The sequence below is a fragment of the Copadichromis virginalis genome, linkage group LG16 (genome assembly GCF_057382275.1).
Source record: "Copadichromis virginalis isolate Kocher_CV1m ecotype Utaka linkage group LG16, C_Virginalis_male_GT1.1, whole genome shotgun sequence".
NCBI classification, from domain to species: domain Eukaryota; kingdom Metazoa; phylum Chordata; class Actinopteri; order Cichliformes; family Cichlidae; genus Copadichromis; species Copadichromis virginalis.
In genome coordinates, this window is record NC_140633.1 from 11,045,532 (window position 1) to 11,057,044 (window position 11,513).

Below are 11,513 nucleotides of genomic sequence, written 5' to 3' on the forward strand. Positions count from 1 at the left end.
CATCACACAGCAATGGGGCAGTTGTAGCCCAGTGGGGTCAGAGATATACTGCACATAGGTAGGCAGCTTCCTCCTCTGACATATACACTGGCCTTATGGGGCATGACGTCAGTTTGAAAAACCAGTGAGTACTTTCACAAAGGAAAAGATATGGAGAGAAACCTTAGAGTTTGACATACTAAGATTCTAGTTTGATGAATACATTTCTTTGTTGTAATTTTGGGTTTAGTGTAATTTGTTCTCAAGCCTCTCTTACATCAGGATATCTTTATCTCAATTAGCTTTATTAACAATATAGTTAATTTGGTATTCTTGCTTTTATTTTTTTAATTATGTTTTACATATATTATCTCTTCCATCCTTTAGATATTGTGCAAACTACATTTCTTTCAAGCTAATATACAAGTTCATGGATTTTACAGGATATATTGTCATGTTACCTTTTTTGTATTTATGCATCTTGGACTCGTAACCCTGTCCTACAGGCACACTGATAACTTTATCTACAGATATGCACGAGGAACAATAAGTCCTAAAAAGCATGAGCCTTTGACCTATGCTTTGACACATCAATGTAAATATAAATAAATAGAGTATAGAGATTACAAAGTCAATGCTGGATTTTAGAGTCATTTTCAAAAATCAGTATCATCAATGCTGTAATGGTTAGTCTTAGACAGAAAGTTGACAAGTTGCTTTGCGAAAGACAAAAAGCTTTTTTTTTTAGGATACTCTGACTGCTTTAAAAGACCTCACACACATTCACAAATCTTACAAATATTTGAATTTGACATTTGATTGCTGTTTTCCCTACTATTTTTTAATGTTTCCTGAACCTTTTATAAAACACAGCTGCAATAATGAGAGCAATTAAGAAAGCAAAGGCAAGGACACCAACACCCACACCGAGCCCGACATCAGAATTATATTTTTCTACAACAATTGGCTGCTCTTTGGACTCAACATTTTCAGCTTTGGTAATGATCTTTGGAGAGATGATGGTGTAAGCCTTGGTTATGCCCACTTCAGAAGTATCAAGGGTGCTCCTCTTCATTCTTTGTGCACAGTGCTTGAATGTGCTGCAGGTGCTCCTTTCACATAGACGAATGACACAGTGGATGTAGTAGGTGGACACAGGCTCCTTCTCGTGTTCGATGAAGCGGAAGGCTGGGAACTTAAAGCGAGCTCTTTGGCTGTCTCCATTCTCAATCATGTTTGTGAACTGATCCTTAGAGCAGGAGACAAACAAGTTGAAGATGCTAGAGTTGGATGGCAGAGGGGAAATGGTGGCATAGCATCGGTCCAGCAGGACATTATACTGGCGTGTGAGGTTGGTGGCCTTGATCTCAACATACACATCGGTCCTCAGTTCAATTCCCCACTGTGGGATTACCAGTGGTTGGGTGTAGTTGGCATCACTAAACAGCTTCATGCTCAAGGTGCTGATGAAACTGCCATTGTTGTCCTTGACTATGATAGAGGTGGCTGACACATTAAGCTGGGTGTAGTTGATCATATATTCTAAGGGGTAGGAACAGGAATAGTAGTACATCAACTCAGTTTTGTAGGAAATTTTTCCTGTTGTGGGCTCAAAAGACTGGACCACACCACTGATGTTCATTGTCTCAATGCTGGAAAAGTCAGAGAATATACCTGTCCCAGGAGCGCTGGTGGTCCTGAATATGCTTCCACAGCCGTGGGTCATATTTAGTGGAAAGTGAAAACGAGCAACTGGTGGAGTCACAGATTGATCTAGGGTGGCTCGACAAAGTGGGTCCAACATGTGTTTAAGGATCAGGAGGGTCTCATTGTAGCCAGCGTAGATAACCGGGCAGATTTCAATTGCAAGCTCAATGGCTGAAGTGCCGCATTGCACTGCGATGTCATTGATCCGTGGCCATCGTGCCTCTTTTCCACACTCTGACTACTTGTAACTATCAGAGAAAGAAAAGGTAAAATAATCTTCATCATTCTTTTGCAGCCTTGTCTTCAACATGCTAAAAATCTCGACTTGTACATGAGCTGGAAAGCCTTCATAGTTTGCATGAAGTCAAAGTTATGTTTTCAAAGCTCTTTATACACAAGTATGTGCTTTGGGATTGGCCCAAAACAAGGTCAAGCATTCATTTTCTTTGTAACAACTGCATTGTATGTAGCAGAAGAACTCCAATCTGGACTGTATCCTAAGGGCAGTAACTGAAGCACCTTACCTTCTTTAATGCAGAGGCAATGGGCTTGTTCTTTTGTTGATTATGTTTTTAAATATAAAATTCCATGTCCTCTTTTACAAAACCCCATTTCAGTAGGTAAACATGAGCTGAGTCACTGACCAGCAATTACAATGCTGTGACAGTTCTCCTACCTCATTTGAGTGCCACAAACAATAGTAATGACCTGGTTGAAATCCTGTGTGGGTTTCTTGACAACGTATTGACAGAAAAACTCACTTTAGAAGCCATTTTAAATGTAAATTAGAAGGCAATATCAATGACCATCATATGTGGGAAGGGAATCAGCCTGTTATGTTGTTATATTAATAGTCGGTAAAAAGGCAAGAAGAACAGTAGAACAACTGCAATCTAAAAAGTAGTCAGATAAATTAAATTTACATATACACAGCATACTATACCAGAATATGCAAATACAGTGGTCCCTCGTTTATCGCGAGAGTTACTAAAAATAACCCGCGATAAGCGAAATCTGCGAAGTAGCCAGCTGTAAAACCCCTCACTACACACTATACAGGCATGAACATTTATACACTTTTCTCTCTTGTTCAAACACTCTCAACGATCAAACCTTCGTAGAAAAATAAATCCAGTATTATAAAATGAAACCAAAGATCAAACCTTGTTTTCAGGTCCAGAACATGGGAACAGAGAAGCTGTCAGAGAATTCAGCATTAATGAATCAATGGTATGGAGGTAGAGGAAGCAAGAAGAATGAGTTGAGTAAAGTTTGACTTATCTGACTGTTTTGTTTTGCTTAGTGCACCTTATAATCTGGTGTGCCTGATGGTCTGAACAATATGGTAACTTCTACCTTCCTTTAGCATGTCCAGAAGTCCAACTTTTTGTGCGATGGTTAGCATCTTCCTCTGCATTTTGGGTGCTGCCGCAGGTGCCTTTGACGGTGCAAAATGTTTCATCGACGTTGTGTTTGTTGGGGAGAAAACTTACAAACCTACAGTACAGCACTTCAAAGTCACACTAAGACACTAGTCTCCATCAAGCTAGCGATCGCAGATTTATGTAAATTTGAATCTGAACGCATTCTGTACTGTACGGCACGAGATTGATTGACAATGCTCTACAGCCGATCAGGACACAGAACACAATGCGCTGTAGAGAAAAAAAAAAGAAGCATGCAAAATCGCACAAAAAAATCCGCGAAACAGCAAGGCCGCGGAAGGTGAACCGCATTATAGCGAGAGACCACTGTATATAAAACCAAGGTAGTTTACATTGCACTGTATTTCTGCCCAAATCCTTACATTCTTCTTTCCTCCTGGCAGACACAAGTTAAACCAATAAAAATAAAATGCAGTAGCCTATTCAGACAATCATTTAAACTTCATATTACACTGAAAATAAAACAAAGAAAATAATAAAAATGTCCAATTTGAGAAGTTTATTTATTCTTTTTTTTTTAACATATATTCCAAAAACGTTTAAAAAATGATTTAATAAAGAAATTTAACCATGTATGCGGTGCAAGAAGGTTCGCCATGAAAGCTCCTAGCTCAAACCCCACCCGGGTTTTCCTGTGTGGAGTTCGCATTTTCTCTCTGTATGTGTGTGAATTTCCAGGTGATTCTAAATCAGCCATGAATGTCAAATAGAAAAGCACTATATAAATGTGAGTGCTCTACATTATTAGTTATTTCTGTTTTGCACACTCACTCACACAAACACACACACCTTCTGTCAGTCTCATTAGATCTCCTTGTTGTCCATTATTAAGTATATAGTGATGACATCAGGCAGGAAGTGAGAGGAAGGATGAAAAACAGACTCAGTCAAAGTCTTGCTGTGAATTTATCGGGGCACAGACATGGTGTTTGGGGGTTGATGGGGGTCGGGAGCGCGGTTAGGGAGGGTCACCTGCTCTGCTGCTCGCTCACCTCTGCCTTAGCAGCACCGTTAAAACCATGTGATTAATAGCCTGAGCCGCCAAATCAGCCAGAGGGTCTGTGGCATTGAAGAGTCGCAGAGGCGGAAACATGGAGAAAGACGGAGAAACGAGGTGGGAATTCTCTTTGGAGGAAAAATACAACCCCTGTCTCTCTTTTACTACGCAGGTCGTGACCAAACGACCCTGTGTTTTGATTGGACCTTACGGATTATTTTGTCTAGCGGCTAGCAGAAGCAAGGTGACGATAGTTTTTGAAACAGAGGAAGTGAAGTGAGATCAGCAAGAGTGTGCAAGTTCTTTAACTGTAGTTTGCATTTGTTTTCATATGTTCTTTTGCTCATTATTTATTACTCCTGCTAAATATGAAAGAATTTTTGTGATTTTTCTGTTAGCTTTTTATTTTTAATTTTATATTTTGAATGGATTGAAAAGATATTTTAACTTTTAAATAAAAAACTATAATCTGGAAAATGAAAAAGGCAAGCTGTGATCAAGGGTCAGGTCTTAACTGACAATGTGAGAGTTTTTAGTTTGATTTGACTTCGTATCTGAAACTCACGCAGGTTAGTCCTTAAAGAAAGTCAACACAACTTCCAAGTTTGTATCTCTGTGGCTTCGGTCTAACAAAAGCTTTATATTTTTTCCCACATTAGAAAAAAGAAAAATACAAGACGTGGAAACTTGGAGAAAGTAAAAAATAAACAGTTTGATATTTCAGGATACATGAGCTACCTAATGAAAGTTTACATTTACTAAAAAGGGGAATTTCTAGGAGAGGTTTGGTGAGCAGCACTAACTTCCTCACAGGAAGCTTTACTTTATTCACTCACGCACACACACAGGCTGTGGCTCTTCAAATGTAAAGCTGTGTACTAATTGAAAGCTCATCTGTTTTATACTTTCCTTGGCCATTTTCCTCCTCTGTTGGCTGACGGCTGCTCAGCAATTGTAGGCACTGACCTGGTTCACACCAGATGATATATCACCCTGTAAAGCGAGCCGCCGTAGAAGCTGACCCAACACCCAATTGTTATGTTAAGGAAATTAAATGTCACATATGAAATGCTGTCAGTGCTCAGAGGGACAACAAACTGTATGTTAAAGAGCACGACACTGGAAAATTATAAGAATTGCATAAAAGGCTAAAGGAGACATGGTCATGATGGGCTCATTAAGAAATCCCCAGTGGAGGAAAAGGTGGCACGAACACAAATGTGAGCAAAAAACCTTTTGTGCTAAAAATCAAGGTTGTTTTTTTTCCCCCTAAACTTGGGTGTGTCAGTGTTGGAGATGCTGTCCAGCAATGGAGACCACAACCTCCTAAGCACTACAACTGAGCTTTGTATAACTTGAAGGAGGAAAAAAAAGATAACAGTGACAATACACACCTTAGTGCTAATTTGAGACTTGACCCGTGAAACCAGAACTCTTTTTACTCCGAAGTCTTTTCAAAAAGAAATGATTGCTCTGCAGTGCTAGTAGTGTTAGTGCATGAAAACGGGGACATCACAGAAGAGCAAATCTAAAAACTCTGAGGGACAATTGTATGATCTGTGTGATTAATATTTACTGTTTACCATTTGTGTGTCCTTTAAGGTCTGTTTGAATAGGTTTAGTGACAAATCTCTACTGGGATGACAAATCACTAATGGGATTTGTCACTTATGTGATGCAAAAGTCTTCTTTGTATGGTACCAATGCTGTCTTCTAGGAAAATTAAATATACTTGTTGAGCAGTTTGCATTTTCTGAATGACTACAGTGCCATTGAAGAACTACATGCTTGGCGAGATATGGTTCGGGTAAATGAAGGACATGCAGAGCACTTTGCCAGTATTTATATACAGACTCCCATCTGTGGTTTTTCAAGCAAGAGAACCATGTAAGGTTTCCTGAACTTTTCTAACGTCGTAAAGCAAAAATAAACTAGAGGCAGAAACTCAGAGATTACGATAGATCAATAGATTGATAGATAGATCATGTTTGAGCCAGTGTTATACATCTAATCAGTAACAGCAGGTAACAAACCTACATGTATAAATTACACTTTCCCACACACGCAAAGTGTTTTGTTCAAGGCACACATCGTATAGCGCTGATTTACAAGACACTGAATATTTCCTTGATGCCTGCTGCTGCCTCACTCTTTCATGTCTTACACACTGTACACACACAAACGCGTGTACACACAGTGTGACTGTTGCTCTTTCATGTGTGGAAAAGGGCAACTGCAGGGGGCAGCTGTTAAGAACTGAAGCAGATATGTCCTTTTAGCCTGAGCAGTTGCTTTTCTGATACTTGGTCTCACACACAGACGCATAAAAATATGCATACCCATACATACATGCATGCATGCATGCATGCATTCCCGTACAGTTATAAAGTGTCATTGAATTTGACATAGTGTTGACTGCCAGTTACACTGGGGAGCTTCTGGCTTGGTGGGAAGCAGGTTGAGCATGTTCACAGGTTTCATGAAGACCAAGCTGTTTATGGGCTTCAGTTATATTTCCTCTTCCCTCTCCCATTTTTTTCTGCTCCTCATCCTCCTCACTGTCACTTTATCCCTGCTTTTATTTCTCATCTTTTCTTTCCTCTTCTCTTCTGTCCTTCCTCCGCTCATATCCCTTCCTTTTCAGCCATGCCCTTTTTCTTTCCTTTCAGTCATCTTCATTTTTATTTTATTTTCCTTTGCTTTCCTTTGCTCCTTCCTTGCAGCCTTTCTTCTCATCTCACTTTCATTCTTTGGTGAAGTTTGCTGCCATCACCTGCTGAATCACCTCACCTCCCCCTCTAGTTTTGAGTTACACCAGATGTGGAACCTCGCTGTTTGGACGGCTGATTGATTTTCAGCCTCACCGCTGTCCAGCTGTTGCATTTGTGAGCTGCTGGCAATTTAGGTTTTCTTACTTAGCTCTGTTGTATTTAACCGTGCAGATCAGGTCTCTGAGATTTTTACCACCAACTAACACAGTGAAAATGAATGAAGGGCTAATCTCTATACACACCACTAATGAGATATATAGTGGTGTTGATACTGGGTGATTCCTTGAAACATACTGGGTAACATGCATGGGCAGCAGCAACAGCAGCAAGGGATAAACAGATTTATGAATCAACTTCAGCTCCTTGATTGGTTATAAAATGGGTTTTGTATGTAACTATAATGGGGGTGAATATGTGTGTGCAGGGTGCCCATTCTATACCCACTCCGATGCACTTGTGTTGATATGTATGCATACAGTATATGTGTGTTACTGGTGTGCTTATCCTTGCAAATAAGGGGCATCTGATTCAAGACTTCCTGTTTGATTCACTAGCTGTGGTTTAATGATTAAAAAACTCTTAAAAGCTTTAAAATTGTTGTCATTAGTTTCAATATTACGTTTTATATCATATCCTTCCCTTTTTTGCTCCCCATGTGAACTATTTATTGGAACGCACCCAAAGCCTACTCAAACTCGACTGGGCAATAGGTCTAATCCCACTACGAATGGAAACCAGAAATCTCTCTGTACCAAAAATTCTCAGCCCTTACCTACAGATTTGGCACATTTATATGCAGATATCTATTTATAGAGATTACAGGTTAAGGTTACATCAGTTTAAGGCCGGGGTAAGTGTAAAGCATTGAGTGTTGAGTGTCGAGCATGTAATTCTGGTGGTTAAGGTATGAGTTAGGAACAAGAAGATTTAACAAGGGTTCTCACAAGTATTGAAACACCAACACGTGCGTGCAAATAATATGTGCAGGAATTCGTGTCACTGTGTGTTTCCACAACTGTGGACGAGGAAGTGTGTGTGCTTTGTGTTCCAGACTTGCGCACACACACACACTCGCAGTCCCTGAGTGCGTGCATGTGTGCGTGAGCGTCAGTCTCCAGGGCTGGGCCATAACAGTGATGGATGGGCCGTGTGTGGAGGCTGTTATTATTTGTTATGTGAGCGGGTGTGTGTGACTGGGCTGAGTGGGCCATACACCTGCTGCGCGGCTCAGAGAGCCCCAGCTAGCTTGGAGAACAGCTGGACGCATTGATTTAGAAGTTCACTCTCCAGGCTGCAGGAACAAATCAAGCAACAGCTAATAAAACCGCTCTTTATGATGGCGGCTCCATTTGCCCTCCAAAACAACTGGCTACATCATGTGTTTTTCTAACGCCCGCCGCCACACAAAATTAAATCCCGGGCTAAGGTGTCGCTTCTGGATGCTGTGGAGCTTAAGGCTTAATGTCTGGCTTTAATGCAGCGAGAGTAATCAATGTTGCATGGTGTATGTGAGTTTGCATGTGCGTTCACTTGCATAAATGAAAACAGTGCTTGTGTGGGGTGAAAATATAGTTCTCTGCGTTTTTCTGTGTGAGCTGTTTGATGTTTGCTCAGACTTGTGTGTATGTGTGCATTCGTTTCAGGCATGTTTGTCTTTACACCTAGACGTTAATGCGATCAATACTTTTCACATCTCTGTCCAGGTGAAATAAGTGTTTGCTCAGTGCTAAACGCTGCAGCTGGCCGAATGAGAGAGAGAGACAGTGTGTGTGTGTGTGTGTGTGTGTGTGTGTGTGTGTGTGTGTGTGTGTGTGTGTGTGTGTGTGTGTGTGTGTGTGTGTGACAGAGAGAGAGTGTTTGCAAGAGAAAATTTGGGAGTAGGGGGTTGGTTGGAGTATTTTGTATGAGTCAGCCCCTGCTAAGACTGTTCCATATAATGCAGTGGCTGCAGCTGTGCTGTGAGTCTCTGTGCTTGCAGATGATAGACTAACACTATTGTCAGTCTTTTGTAACGCTTTTATCATGCCTGCTGAGCCAGTGGATACAGAGGAACAGACACATACCACAACCAGATATGATTTCTTTTTTTTTTTTATGGATGTAGCAGATGCACCGACCCTGAAGTGTCATCTGGAATTAGGGTTCTCTGCATATTTCTATGCAGAGAAGGAAGTTATTTGTACAGGCTAAAAGAAGCCGATGTAGAAACTTCACAAATTCCAAACACACGTATTATGGCCTTGAGCCTCAAGTCAGCTGCTAGGTCAATCTAAGTGCTGGAGAATGGAGTTCAAATGGAAAATACATATAAACTACATACTGTATGTAAAAGATAAGGAGAAAACTACAGTGATGAAAAAGCAAATGCCAGCAAAACTGGCCACTTGAGGCAACTTGTCTCCAAAAATTCAAGTTGACTGCACTGGTTAACACTTTATAATACCTATTATTAACCAATGTTGTTAACCAGTGTTAATAATATAATATATATATTATAATAGCAACACACTGTAATGAGTTATTGTAAACACATTACATTTTTTCAGTAACGTAATGTACTAAATTCAGTAATTACATTACAGTTACAATTATGTTGTTACTTGCATTAAAAAGTGTCTTCAGTTATCTGCATTCCAAGTGGACAGAAAGACAGAAAAAATGTTTTTCTTCTAGTGCAACTAGCCTACAGGTAGCTTAATTTCAGTTAATGTGTACGAAGAGGAAAATGGTGGAGCGGTACAGTTTTTAATGGGTGGCAATATGGACAATTACCTTTATTTTTATGACACAAAAGGATAAGAACATAACATATAAATAAAAAGTAGAAACTGCATCCAGTACAAAAACATCCAGATTATAGTGCTAATACAACTTTAGCTTTGCCTGCTAACGTAAAGTTAACCAAGAACACAGAGTGATGATAGCCAGACTAAAAGAAAGATCTTATCTAAGTCCTCATTCAGACAGAGATTTGTGTTGGTTTGTGGGACCTAATGCTGTTATTGACAAATAGTAATTAGATCTTAGTAGCTGTCAAAAAATTAGATTTGATTAGGAGTTAATATTATTTACCTTATAGTAAGGGTGGGAGTTTTGAATACAGTGGCTGAAATGGATGTCACTGTTCCATGTAACTGTGTTTTATTTCTGTGGCCAATGTATTTTGTTGACTGCAATCTGCTATCTTGTGATATGTAGTGGTATTTTACACACTGTGACAGGGGATTTATACGTCTGTGTTAAATATTAGGGGTGGGGAAAAAATCGATTCTGTGTAGTATTGTGATATTTTGTTTTCTAATAATGTATCGATACAGGGACAGCAGAAATCGATATTTTGTTACAAAAATGTTTTTGTGCTCTGACTTCAGAGCCTGTTGATCCTTTTTCTGAGCAAGAATCCTGACATTCCTTCACTGTCCAAATGTGTTTAGCTTTTTTTTGGCAGCAATAAACATGACAGTTTACTTATTTTAATTTAAGACATGTTTTATGTTAATTAAGTTTAAAACTTTTTTTATTTAATGTAAAATTATATTTTGTTTTCATTTACTGTCAAATTCTTCAGTTGCTGAAGGGGCTGCATAGTTTTCATAAATTGCATAGTTCAGAATAGCTATAATTGTACCAGATGGTTGCATTCAGTTAAGTTGGACTAGACTGTAATACAAACTGTTCAGTTTGTCAACAATAAAACTGACTGAAACGAGAGAAAGACTGAGTGCGAGACTTTGACATTAGATAAAATGAATATTGATAAAGTTTACCTTTATGTACAGAATCTGAATATCGCAAAATATTTTAAAAAATTGCAATAATATCGTATCGTGCATTAAGTATTGTGATAATATCGTATCGTGGGATATATGGTGATTCCCACCTCTATTAAATATATATGCTGTCTGCGCATCATAACGGAAGCGCAAACCTACAGTATAAAACATATTCTGATGTGCACGTTTCTGGAAATAGAACTAAGTATGCCTGCTGCACTGACCTAGCCACTTGTATAGGCTAGTTGTAGGCTCCACATAGATTAAACACAAAATGTAAATGAAAAAGTCTTACAAGTATGACTAGTGTCCCAACAGGGGCAGCATGTTTCATAGCTGATAAGGATCCCTTGGGCACATTTCTGTAGGCACAATATCTAGTATATATAATAAAGCGGAGGCATATGACCATATGACACAAACATGTTTATAAATCTCCTACAAAAATAGGTTTTTGGGGTCTCTATCACTAAATTCACTTGGTTAACGTGTTGTTTTATTAAGGCTTTGAGGGGCAAGTGAGCGTTCAAATAGTCCACCAGCTGTAAGCTAGGCATCACTTCAGCTAAATTCAGTCTCTGAACTAGATATTTCAGCAGTGTTTAGAGTATGTGTGCATTTTGGACTTCTTCTGTTTCAGTTCTCTGACAAGTATCGTGGTGTGCTATTAAAGTTCATTTGGCATCCAAGGTCTACACTCCTGTTGCACTCCACCCTCTGGTCCAAATATTGTCACTTATCAGTGGGTTGTGCCCCTGGCTTCAACCATGTCTCATAAGATATCTATGATAAAGTACAAGCTACAAGCCATGCAGCATATTTTAGCCAGGTCCATGAGAAA

General features: G+C 39.4%; 1 pseudogene; it reads right to left on the reverse strand.

Annotated features, from left to right (window-relative positions):
- Positions 1-798: 798 nt before the first annotated feature.
- LOC146690288 (zona pellucida-like domain-containing protein 1 pseudogene) lies at positions 799-1,968 on the reverse strand (annotated as a pseudogene).
- Positions 1,969-11,513: the final 9,545 nt, after the last annotated feature.